Source organism: Fragaria vesca, linkage group LG4, assembly GCF_000184155.1.
Source record: "Fragaria vesca subsp. vesca linkage group LG4, FraVesHawaii_1.0, whole genome shotgun sequence".
Lineage (NCBI taxonomy): Eukaryota > Viridiplantae > Streptophyta > Magnoliopsida > Rosales > Rosaceae > Fragaria > Fragaria vesca.
This window is the reverse complement of record NC_020494.1, coordinates 20,748,028-20,758,686: the sequence shown is the minus strand read 5'-3', so window position 1 is coordinate 20,758,686 and position 10,659 is coordinate 20,748,028. Positions and strand designations below refer to the sequence as shown.

The window sequence follows — 10,659 nt, the reverse complement described above, 5'->3', positions numbered from 1 at the left end:
TAGCATCGGTCGAGACAACACTAGTGTCCAGTAAATGACGATGTACAAGTGTACAACTTGTCATCCAAGGATGACGGGTTGTGACTTGGCCTGATATGGTGGTCTTGGAATTGGGCTTGTCCTTGGGGCATACTAAAGGTGCATAGGCCTTATTTGGTTCTTTTTTATTTTCAAGTTATTAGTTTAGCTGACGACAATAAACTCTTTATATCAGGAATCGAAGTACATTTTTGCAAACTATGTTTAGGAACCTAGTTTTCTACATAAATACTATGCTTGGTTTTTCAACGATCTTACGCTCGTCTTTTTTTACCAAGTGAGCATTGAAGTAAATGTGTGGTTGCTAGAATACCAGGTCCTCTAACTCCATTTCTAAATGGGGCCATCACTATTTCACTTCTATCAGTAATGATTTATAATATATATTGGGCTTAGAGCTGAGCCCGTCATACCTTGTTGAACTTTGTGTGGATCATTGTTTTCACTTTGGTGGAATGAAATTGTTGAGCTGGGCCTACCATAACTGTTCAACTTTTGTTGGAAGGTTTGTTGGGATGTCTGTCGGAGCAATGGGCAAGAACTTCCGCATCCTCTTTTTTCTTTGGTCGAATGCGACCACGCCGAAGCCAAGTGCATAGAGCGCAGCTATACCTAGATTTCTATGAGCAGCATACTACGTGCATTAGTCAAAATATCCGCACGAACTCACCTATATATAACGGGAATCGAACCCTTGAGGTAAGAAATTAACCAACCCAATAGAAGATACGCAAGATAGAACACTTTCTGCAACTGGAGCTATTGTGTAAGTGAGGAAACTTTCTTTTTCCGCACCAACAGAGGCCGAGGAATGTATGCTTCACACTTCTGTTATACATCTTACTTCATACTGAACTATCCCTCTCTTGCTTCATAGATCCCCCACCGATGTGGAATGCTTTCTTGTCAATTAGCCTCCTTATTACAACCGAAAATCATGTATAGAGAATCAGATCGATACAATATTATGAATCTAGAATTTGATCGAGTACATCAGCTTCTTCACTTTGAAGCTGCACTAAATCAAGAACACACCTTACATCATTATTTGATATTTTGTTCCAAATAAGAGTAATGCTAGGTGAACCACCTTTAATGAACCACCTTAGAGCCCACCTTATGTGACAACTGACGTGGCATTGGCACATAATCAACTTATCATTTTTGTTTTTTTTCATTCTTTTTCCTAATTACAATTTTTTTTCTTTGTTGATTGTATCTTTTTAATCCTTTTTTTTTTTTGTCCTCTTTGATGTTATCCATGTTGTCTTCATCTCAAACGCAGCTCTCACCGGCCTCCTCTTCCATTGAATGTCTTTTCAATCTGATTACGGTTTCCTAACAAAGATTCTACCATTCTAATTGTGGTTTTTTTTTTCATGAGAATGAAAAACAAATATCATGTTTATAATTAGGGTTTGGGGGAAGTGAATTTGAATCATTGAAATTGCTGCAACCAATTCAATTTCTGGGCTCTATGTACATTGCGTTTTTACTTTATACTAGATTTAATTCATGCTAATTCATTTAACATGGCTTATTTAGCAACCCTACATTTTATGCCATTTGAACTTCCAGCCAACGATCACTTGTAGAATTAGAGTACTGTCAGTATCAAACTTCTAATAATCCTTTTCAGAGTCCTTTGAAAGCGTGAGATCATTCCAACTTTTTGATATATTGAGTGGCCATAGTATTTGTCAATGATACTTGCAAAGAAGCTGAAATCATATTGAAAAGGTGTTCATCGATTGAAGACGAGGTAATAGAAGGCTGAGAGGACGGAGATGAGAGGAGAGGAGAACAAACATATTTAGATGTATTGCAAACAAGATCAGAAAAGAAAAAGATAGGGTTTAGAGGATAAGATCAAGAAACTAAAAAAGAAGGAAAGAAATCATAATTAAGAAAAATAAAAAGACAATATTTCAAAAAAGATAAAATTAATAAATTATGTTTTGGTGACGTGACAATACCACGTCAGCTATCATCTAAGGTGGGTTCTAAGATGGTTCATCAAAAGGTGGTTCACCTAACATTACTCTTTAAATAATGCACGGCATAGTAGTAGCAACTCACACCCACGCCAAAGCTCTAGTGTTTACAATGATCAAACTGTAGATACATATTACGGAAGTCGACTATATATAGGGCCATAGTAGCATTCGAGTTTGTGAACAATTTGATATGCAAAGGCAAAGTTAACTACACGTAACATATGGTACGAAAAAAGTCACTCTCCCCCTATAGTTCGATTGCGAAAACTCTTCTCAATAAAGATGAAACTTGCATTCTTCAAAGAAAAAAAAACAAAGATCAAACTTGCAAGTTTGTATAGAATAAACTGGCTACATTATTTTTTTTGTTCAGCCTCACTCCATCCCTCCTCGGACCCCTACTACCATTGATTCTCCCATCTACACGTACTGGCATATAATGCTAACAATCATCAGTATCACAGATCCCCCGGTTAACGGATCAGCTTTGTTTTTCAGTCGCTTTTACATGTATGGCCTATTTGGAAAAGCAGTGTCATAACCCCATGCCTATAATGATCAACTCGCAGTACTGCAGCATTTGTAGACTAGTACTACTACTACTCTATCTCTCTCTCCAGCAATCGATTCGAGAGGACAACATTGATCGGGATCCAAAAGCATCAAGGTCCCAGTCTCATAGTCCTTTCGTTTTCCTCGACATGGCAGAACGACATGACCTTATCCCCAAAAACAGAGCAACCAGGAGAAGTCTCTATCCCAATTCTATTTGCATGCATGGCTATTCGTCCACGTTCATATCAATGAGCTAGGGCTAGCCAGGGCAAAGTGTGGGACTGTGGATGAGCTAGGGCTCTTGTAAAAGGACACACAACCTTCCGAAAATTCTCAGTCAAAACGACAACTACAGCTACAGAGATTGTCGTCTTCGATCTGGAAATCCAATCGAGTCCACCACACGTGTGCTCTGTGATCAACTGATCATCCATCTTTTGAACTATGTGCCATATGCCAACAACCTTGAGAATACATGGGGACTCAGCAGATGACAGATCCGTCAGTTTCAGCTTTAGACATTGATATCGACCTCCAGCTTTTTTGGTTTCCTTCTCTGATCGATACCCCATCCTGACTTAATTCTGCAACAATATCAACTCCATTTTCTGATATCTGAAAATGGAGATCATTTCTACCGTCTCTGAATTTGAAGCTCTTTCCGGTTAATCCTGGTTAATATATAACATGGCTTACTAGAATGAATCAAGAACTTATATTTTCGTACTCAAATTCAAAAGCTTTCATCTGTAAATTACAATTACACACTCATGAGTCGTGATAGATAGACAAGTTTTATCCACAATTTCAAAGAGCCTCAGATAAGGATGTGAGCTCAGGGATGTAAATGTTTTTACTTTGTTAAACATATGAATTGTGATGGTGACAATGTAAAATAGAACTGTGTAATTTTTTTTTTTTTTTTTGAGTTGGTCGTGCAAGTGAGAACTGTGAACTGTGGATGGAATTCAAAATGTTACAAGTTATAACAACTGCCAGGCGGCAAATTTTTAGAAGAAAAGCCACATTTCTCTTCATATATAACATTTTGTTTGAGAAAGCTTCATATATAACATTTTTTGCATGATGTACACATTTTTGTTTTTGGTTACAAGATGTACACATTTGTCATAGAGCAGAAAATCAATTTGTCCCATTCAAGAAAACAAAATCAATTTGTCACGTCATATCATGTCAATCTGGTATTATTCATGCTGCCATACAAATAATATGCATGAAAGATTGAGTCCTAAATAATGACACGTTAAATCAAGTAAATCAAACTTCCATTTATGCCTAAGCAATTACAATAATCAAGTAAATCAAACTTCCATTTCAGTCATCTATTTTGCTTCATTGTTCCAAGGTCTGCAACTTTGTCTAGACTCTAGAGACTCAAATTGGTTACTTTGGTACAAAGACGGTTTGAGCTCTAAACCAAACTCAACCATGTGCAGTACTGTTACAAGATTCCGCACTGTTACAAGATTCCGCTAGGCCCCTGACATCTAAGTAGAATGTTCACGGGTTAGCTTTCGGCTAACTACCATATCTTATCTTGATGACCTACCCCCCTCCCCTCTCCCGCGAAAATATCTTCATTTAATGATAATAATAATATAAACGAGGCTCTCTGATAGAGTGAGTCTTGACACCTATTAAAAAAAATAAGCGTGCGTCTATTACAACCCCACAGACCATTTTGTTCACCCCATATTTTCTTCACACATCACTTATATATTTTTAATTGTAAATCTACTTTGTTCACTCATTTACAATACCTAAAATATTATTTTTGTTCACTCATTTATAATACCTAAAATACTATTTTCCCATTTTTACTTTGTTCAACCTAGATTCTTTTTTCACCCTACATATATTTTTTTCAATTTCAGATTTGTTTTGTTCACCCTACATTCGATCTCTTCTCACCTCACCTATATATTTTTTAATTTTAAATTTACTTTATTCACTGATTTGCAATACACACAATATCAGCCTCTTCCAATAGCCATTGAACTCAAAAAACAAAAACAAATTGAAGAAAACCATAAGATTAATATCATTTGGGTAAGTGGAATCGCAAACTGAACAATAAAAATCACATTAAAGTATAAATCCCAATTAAAGAACAAAAAAAAAAAACTCTCAAACTTAACAGTTCATTGGTATCTGTTGATATTAAGATGCACAATGTCTGTAAACTCTAATTGGAAAAAGCTCTGAAGCCGATAAAAAAAAACAAATAAGTAAGCGACTAGACATGAAAATTTACATACAAAATCGATACGAGAAATAATGAGTAAAGGAATAGATGGAGCATCAACAAAGACAAAAAAAATACAAAGAATTTACCTCATCTTTAGTTAAATGCTAGTGTCTTCTTTATACTTTATAGAAAGATCGAATATGATAAATTATGTGTTAAGGTTTATGAAGTACATGTTTATCTAAAAAATAAATAAAAAATTTGTAATTTGTAATAACTTATTGTCTCTTGTTGTAATTTTATATCAAGGTATATTAGTTATTTAATAAATCCATAATGTGTGGGGTGAGCAAATTAATTTGTGGGGTGGCAATAGATGCACCCAAAAATAAACATTTTAATTGTTGAACAACATAATAGAATCTTTTTCGGGATATAGATGATATTATTTTACATGTATTTGTATAATTAATACACGTATTCACAAACTTCATAAGTCGAATTAGTTTTTGATTAACCACTATCTTAACGACTCTTATTATATTTAACGTTAAATGTTGAAGAACATAATAGAATCCTTTTTAGGAGATCGATGTATTTATATAATACGTGTATTCACCAATTTGGATAACTAGTTTTTGAACGAAAAGAGAGCAAGGATACATGCATAGTTTAGAAATGAATTGAATGATCGGTGGGAGCCATATATTGAAAAACAGAAGGTGGATATTGTCCAGGGTAGGAGGGCCTTACCCAGATTCTCTTCCCGGGTTCTAAATGCAGATGGGGTAGAGCTGGTGGTGGTTAAGACCACATGTTCCCATAAATGCCTGCCTCTCTTTCTTGAGAAAATGCCAAAGGAGCAAGATGGCTTGGCTTGTTCAGACTCTATAAATCTATAATGGCCTATGCCCCCCTTCTTGCTTGTCCAGTTTCTCATGTCTCCCTTGAGTTGCTCTCATTGTCCCCTTCTGTCTGTCTATCCATCCCCTTACTAAGCTTCATTGCTCCTCAGAATTTAGAATCTGAGTCTCTTCTTTGCCTAAGCTTTTCCCCCCATGTGTGGCTCAATCTTAGCCTTAACTTGCCCTTCACCCTCAGTCAGTAACACACATATAGAGGGCTACCTCAGCTTCATTTTATGTGGATGTCATTGGAGATCCAGCAGCTGGTTACCAGAACACCATCCTTGATCGACTTCCATGAGTGCCTGCCAATCGTTATGCCGGTGATCTTTGACCTCTTGGTAATTTGTAAAACCGATACCGGGATGTCGATCATGTACGTGTTCGAATATGAACGACATATATAGAGAATGATTAACTGAAGATATTTGTATGTGAGATTGTGGTTAGGGTTAGGGAGGTGTTAAGATATTAGTCAAAGTAGAGAACACCTGAATTAGTACTGAAAATGATAGTGGTACATTGTCTGGTTGAAAGCTATAACTATACTGTATAGGGACACTTCTTAATCAGCATGTGATATCAGAAGCAGTGGAACTACTTGATTAGGTCGACTAGCATTGATCCCATTTAATCTTCATAGTCATGAATAATGATCTTATTATTCAGTGAACAAGGAGCAGAAATGTGAATTAAAGACCAGAGAGACACAAGCCTTCTGAACAGTTATGTAAATTTTAATCATCCAAATCCAGCATACACAATGAGAGGGAAACCACAGAACATATAAGACAAGTACTTTTACAAATCAAATCATAAAAATATGGTTCATGGTACATAATCCAGGAAGAAATGAATCCCCTAATGGCCCATGTTGCCATTAGTCTGGAAAGAGGACCATGCAAATCTTCACCATGGATTTTTATTTAGTCTCCATTCTAAATGGCTCCCAGAAAGGAGTTGTTTTACTGAAATATCTTCCCACCACCCTTGAATCCAATATCTTGATGGCTTTCTCAGATTTAATGCACCTTGGGGTCTTGTACTGGTTCACTGAAGATCCCTCATCCACTGCAAAATCCATGAGCGCATCAAAAGTTCCATGCTTCACAATTCTGATCTCCAATGGCCCAATAGAGTGGTCCTTTCTCCTGCATCTCCTATACACAGAATCGAGTGACTCTTCCACTGTGGAGCAGCATTGTTCCATTATACTGGGGTGTATTAGCTCTTCTAAGTCATTGTTTCCTTTCACTTTAAGCTCCCAAAACAGCACATAGTGACCAGGGATCGAAGAAGTGTCAGCGTAGCTGGTGTACTCGATCAGGAGGAAGCCGAGGGGCTCCAGGAGTAGCTTTGCTTGTGTCACTGCATTTAACAGGTCTTCTTCATTGGTTTTGTCAGTATCGATGCTTAACACTACGTTTTTCCTGTGCATAAAACGGAACTGAGGAGCATTGTTGTGGAAACCAGTTACCATTAAAATGTCACCAACTCTGTACCTGTATAGCCCTGTAGAGAATGAAGAAAAGCTAATAAACAAAACTGTCCGACATATGGGGCTTTTTCATCAGAGAATAATAATAAGTTAAATAATGGAACTATGATTATATAGGAAAAATGGCTTTGGTCATTCAGTGAGTGGGATTTTAGTGTTGAATTGTAGCATCACATAAGCAACAAGTTAAGTTTTACTTCTTCACATGCATGCTTAAGAAACAAAACAGAAAATACTTGAAGCATGTGGGTCAGATCTGAAGATGGAAGTAAAATACCTGTGAAAGTTGTGACAACAAGTTCATAGTAGTGACCAAGCTTCACATCCACCAGATCAACTGTTTCTAGTTTCTCTGTTTCATCTTCCTTGATCGCGCAATTTTGATCTGAAACACCGTTGCACAAGACTACATCTTCATGGTTTCTCTCCACAGGTAGGAACTCAAAGTAGGCCATATTTGGAAGGAGGGTGTAAGCCACATCATGTGGCTTGCTTAGTGGTTTGAAATTGATCCCAAAATAGCATTCAGAAGAAGCATACATTGTTGAAATCAGAGGCAGCCCTCCAGAGTAGAACTCAAGTGTTGGGATATATTGAGCCATAGACCCTGTGACTATAACCTCAATGTACTTTGTTCTAGGCCAAAGCTTCTTAATAATGCCCTCCCATGACTTGGTAGCAAACTCATGCTCAACTAAATCAGCCAAATCTGGACTTGGTTTCCCAAGGATTAAGGATACAGCATTTCTGCAACTTTCTTCAGTAATCCAATCACTGACTTGACCTGATCTTATGTTTGAGCACAACTCCTTCCAGTGATCCTCTAAGAATTTGATGGCCCTCAGAAAAGCAGAAGCGAAAACAGCACCAACCCTCAGGACCTGATCCCTCTGTACTAAACCACAGAGTAATTGACAGTACATACTCTGCTTACTATCTGAGCACAAGATAGTCTCATCGGGGCTTGTGTAAACGTTATACCGGTTAAAAGGCCGGTTTCTGAAGTTACTGCTCTTGTAGTAACTGGTTAGGACTGGCCTGGCCACCAAACCAGAAGGAGTACTAATTTCTGGTTTAATAAACAAGAGGTACATTCCTTTTCCTTGGTCCAAGCCATCCACATACCTGAAATTGGAGTAACAAAATTGATCATGTTACTTTTCTTTCACTGCTACATCAATTTAGAACCATCAATGAAACTTAACATAATACAAATGACGAAAAATAAAGCAGGCTTCTCACTTGTTCATCACTGGCACAAGGAGATTATAAAAGATTGTCTTCCTCTCTAAGTCTTCTGCAGTTGAAGGCATCATCTTTGGCTGTCCTCCTGAAGTTCCCGAGCTGTGATCAAGGAAAATTATACATTTTAGACAAGCATTCTGGGAAAGAGTATGAAAAAATTACGCTATTGATATAATTTTCATACCTTGTGAGAAGCTCAGTGATTGGTTGAGCTGAAATGATCTCCGATGGCTCTCCATTGGCAATTCGCTCGATAAATGACTTGACATCTTCATAATTCACAACAGGAACCTTCTGCTTGAAAAGCTTCTTGTCGTAGTGACCATTGAGAAAGCTTTTAAGATATTCTGTTTGAGCATTCTTTGCTAGTATCTCTTCTAACACCTTTTGCTGCACTTCATATGCATTTGTTGTCAGGTCCTCCAATAGCTTTAGACCATATTCACTATCATGTGGATCATAACTGGGAATCATCTTTGGAAAAATAAGGAAAAGAAACAACTAATATAAAAGCTTTGGTTTAGAGCTGGCTCTAGGACATGTCATTTGCTAATTTCAATCTTCTTTGATCAAATAAGACCCTGAAACTTTTAGAAAGGCAGAATCTCTGCCTTTTGAACTGAAGTATTGTAATCTGTAAAGCTGACCCAACAGAAACTCATAGCAAGAATGTTGAAAATGCTTTAAGAACAAAGGAAGAGAAAGGGGTACATAATGCAAGAGACATTGTCTTATACTAGAAGACTTCTCTGAATGTGTTTCTGCATAGCTTATGATAAGAGGGGTGGAGGAAAATGATTAAATAACAGATTCTGGAGGGGATTTTGAGAAATGATGGATATTCAAAAAGATTAAAATTAGAAAAAGGAAATGTAAAGGAAGATGAGGCTATGGAGGTCCTACACACGTGGCCCTGTCTGGTAAGCTGTGAATATATTAGAAAAAGGATGGTCAAAACTTCCTTCAATTACCTCTTTTTCCTACAGACCATATTATATGATACAATTCTTTCAGCATTGCAGTCTCAAACTAAGAGCTGCTTAAGATAAGCTTGGTCTGCGATTAATCATTCAACCATACCTGCCAGTGCTGCCAAGAACCTATAGCTATTTTGAATACCACTCATTATAGACAGATAGAATGAGAAATAATAACAAAAACAACAACTCTCTTAGCAAAAGGAGAAGAACAATCACAAAGAGGCCCTGCAAGATATCCAAATGTTAATGCCAGAATAAGACAATTCTATCAAAACAGCAATCATGGAGAAGTTGCTTTACAGCTTCTGCTACTGCACTACTGCAGACATGGAGATTATAACAGGAAACATCTTTTTAAATCATGGTCTGCTAAGTTTAGTAGACACATTTGGTGGTATTACACATGATCATATGCATTACAGCATAGCATGATAGATTGCACAACTCGCACGGCCACATTAAGACATTTAAGCGTTTGTTGTCACAGTCTCAACCAAAATGTATGCTCCAAAACCAAAACAATTGGGTTTATTAGGCTGATACTATGACTGAATCAATCAGACAGAAGCTGCCCCTAAGGTCAATCAGATGTTCAACACCAGGCATGTACTAGACCCACATAAAGACTTATGTGGCTCTCAGAAAATGAAATCTTTGCAAGCTAATGATTTCTTTTCCACATTGTCTAAACTCTTAAATCAGAAATCGTATTCCTAATCCAATACAAGGAGATGTTAAGTCACACAGTTTCAAAATCACAGCAAGTGTATAGAAATTATAGTCTTAAAATATAATGAATGTATGCTCCATAAGCCACACGCTACGACTTGGAGTCACAATCTTAATTTCACATGAATTATATCTCCACTTGCATAGACAGAAAATGTCACAATCTTGAAAGACTAATCAATATCAGACCCCCTTTTCCATTGCAATCACTAAACAGTGGCCCTTTTCACAGTATTGTTTAAGCCATTAACGCAGTATATCATATGCAGTTCACATCAGTTATATTATGAATGGTTTCACTCAAGGCAAGAATTAGTACTGTGTAGGAAGAAGAACTATCAAGATGAATAAATGGTGACTCTTTTTCTGCGTTTTGTTTTGTGTGGTAAATAATGAAAATATTTTTGATGTGTATATGTGTGTGTGTGTGTGTATACACAGAGAGAGAGAGAGAGAGAGAGAGAGAGAGAGAGAGAGAGAGAGAGAGAGAGAGTAGTTAGTT

General features: G+C 37.0%; 1 pseudogene across 1 annotated transcript in view; it reads left to right on the top strand.

The window, feature by feature from the left end:
* The window catches only part of LOC101295621, an 880,650-nt pseudogene that overhangs the window by 326,084 nt on the left and 543,907 nt on the right, over positions 1-10,659 (top strand). The gene's annotated exons all lie outside the window — the stretch shown is intronic.